This window comes from Chiloscyllium plagiosum, chromosome 30 (assembly GCF_004010195.1).
Source record: "Chiloscyllium plagiosum isolate BGI_BamShark_2017 chromosome 30, ASM401019v2, whole genome shotgun sequence".
Lineage (NCBI taxonomy): Eukaryota > Metazoa > Chordata > Chondrichthyes > Orectolobiformes > Hemiscylliidae > Chiloscyllium > Chiloscyllium plagiosum.
In genome coordinates, this window is record NC_057739.1 from 2,791,131 (window position 1) to 2,794,253 (window position 3,123).

Below are 3,123 nucleotides of genomic sequence, written 5' to 3' on the forward strand. Positions count from 1 at the left end.
AAATCATTTATGTAAATGACAAAAAGTAGAGGGCCCAGCACCGATCCTTGTGGCACTCCACTGGTCACAGGCCTCCAGTCTGAAAAACAACCCTCCACCACCACCCTCTGCCTTCTACCTTTGAGCCAGTTCTGTATCCAAATGGCTAGTTCTCCCTGTATTCCATGAGATCTAACCTTGCTAACCTTTCTCCTATGGGGAACCTTGTCGTATGCCTTACTGAAGTCCATATAGATCGTGTCTACTGCTCTGCCCTCATCAATCCTCTTTGTTACTTCTTCAGAAAACTCAATCAAGTTTGTGAGACATGATTTCCAACGCATAAAGCCATGTTGACTATCCCGAATCAGTCCTTGCCTTTCCAAATACATGTACATCCTGTCCCTCAGGATTCCCTCCAACCACTTGCCCACCAATGAGGTCAGGCTCACCGGTCTATAGTTCCCTGGCTTGACCTTACCGCCCTTCTTAAACAGTGTGCAGTATAACTGTTGTTTTCCCCTCTTGAATTGGTATTCTTGTGAATTAGGTAAAAACAATGACTGCAGATGCTGGAAACCAAATTCTGGATTAGCGGTGCAGGAAGAGCACAGCAGTTCAGGCAGCATCCAAAGAGCAGCGAAATCAGCGTTTCGGGCAAAAGCCCTGATTCCTGATGAAGGGCTTTTGCCCGAAACGTCGATTTCGAAGCTCCTTGGATGCTGCCTGAACTGCTGTGCTCTTCCAGCACCGCTAATCCAGAATCTTGTGAATTATTCCAATGAGGGTCATTTAAAAACTTTCAACAAAATCTTTCAGCAATAGTCATTCAGAAATTAAAATAAACCCAGCGTGAATTCCACAGCTACTTAATCTGCACTGAAGGCAAACTTTTCCAGATCTGTCTTTAGTTCTGTGAGCAGATTCTACCGTCGTGACCTTCTTTTCCAGTTCCATCGTCGCTTCTCTTCTCAGCTCACCTGGACTGCTGAGAGTGTTTCACGGTTCTGTCTTTGGTCTGGTTTTACCAGCTACCGTTTCCCTCAACTCCTGTGGTCACAGCCCGATTCCCTGCAATCTGACATCTTAGTTTTTGTTTCTGTTTCAGTTGGGGACTGTTTCTCTTACCAGCTTCCAGACCAGAGTAAGTGCACCTGACTATATTTGACAAACCATCTGTGCAGACCAAAGCTCACACTCTGCTTCCCACTGATCCTGCAAAACACCAACATCTGCAGAGTTGGTGTGAGGGTAGGTATCAAAGAACTGACTAGCTGCTTATGGCACAATTGGTGGCATCTGGCGTTTGAACTTACATTCACTGACTTTGCTGACTCAAATTAGATTAGATTCCCGACAGTGTGGAAACAGGCCCTTCAGCCCAACCAGTCCACACTGATCCTCCGAAGAGTAACCCACCCAGACCCATTTCCCTCTGACTAATGCACCTAACACAATGGGCAATTTAGCCTGGCCAATTCACCTGCCCTGCACATCTTTGGATTGGAAACCGGAGCAAACCCACGCAGGCACGGGGAGAATGTGCAAACTCCACACAGACAGTTGCCCGAGGCTGGAATCGAACCCGGGTCCCTGGCGCTGTAAGGCAGCAGTGCTAACCACTGAGCCACCGTGCCTAACAAATGGATCGTTAAACTTTTTTGTGCCAGTGCAGCCAAGTTTTGGGTATTGCTGTCTTGGCATTGACTTCTGTGGTATTCTGTTTCCACTGCCTCCTCATTGTTCCCCTGAAGATGCAGGACATCTGTCTAATGATCCACCTTTCCACTAAGACATGCAGCACAACCTCTGAAAAACTGTGTTATCATAGAATCCCTATAGGGTGGAAACAAGCCATTTGGCCCAACGAGTCCACACTGACCCTCTGAGGAGTATCCCACCCAAACCCATTCCCCTACCCTATCACTCTACATTCCCTTGACTACTCATTCCCAAACTGTATCTGAGCCCTACCATTCTTTCCTCTTTCCTGATGTTGGTTTTACTTGGAGAATGATTTCCAACAGCTACTTCAGCCATAAGGAGAGCAGGCTGGCTTTAAGGAAAACTGAGCGCTCATAATATTGGGTCCTCTACTGACACATGCAGCTGATGAACAGAGAGGGCAGTGCTGACTGCACTCAGAAAGCAACATAAAACAGACCTCCAAAGCTGGCCGGCGACCTGCATTACACTGGGTTTGGGTTAATTGCACATTGCAATCTTTGTCCCCACTTTTTGGAAGTAATCCAAGATAGCAGCCAAGACATAAGCTTCTTGACTGTTTCGTTGATTGGCCCGGGCAGCGCTGGAGAGGCTGAGCTGCTGTGACTTGGTCAGAGAATGGGGCAGGGAAGGGGGCTCTCACGTTCAGCAGCTTGATTGCTGTCTCGAGCGGTAAATCGGAGCTCCCCTTTTTAAAGATCTAAGGTAGCCCTAATTGGAGCAGACAACCTTGCCATGTGTGGGAAGCCAGGGTTCAAAGTTTGTTTCCTTTTCACTGCCATTGTACACATAATCACAGAGCAGCAAAGACCTGGCAGTCAAACCACATTAAAGGTTGGCACTGTTATCTCCTAGGAAACCATTGAATTTGTGTCTTTGTGAACTGCAGACTCTACTACCTGTACATTTGACTATTCCAGCATTCTCCTGGCTGTTCTCCCACTTTCTGTCTTTTGTAAACATGAGCTCATTCAAAGCGCTCATGTAACTCATGACAAATCCCGGTCACCCTGTGCTCATTGGCTTACACTGTTCCAAGTTAAACAACAACTTGATTTTCAAAGTCTCGGTTTAAAATCCTTTTGTAGTTGTATCACTCTCTATCTGTATATTACTCCCCAATCCTCCAGGACATCTGCATTCACCTTTTTCTGTGAAGCAGCTTTCCACGTTTGGTTTTACTTTAGGGTGCAGTATAGATGTGAGTTTTGGTTGTTACATGTCTTTCTCAACTCCCAGTCCACCCCTTTGCTCGGTGCTGTTTGTTCTCTGTCTGACTGCTGTCTTATTGAACTGATCTCCATTCAGCCTTTTGTACCTCTTGTTCACTGGTTCAGCAAGTTGTTTGCACTGCACTGGGAAGCTGTCTCACACGCTTTACCAGTTTCACCAATCTCAGGTAATAATTGACTTTCTTAA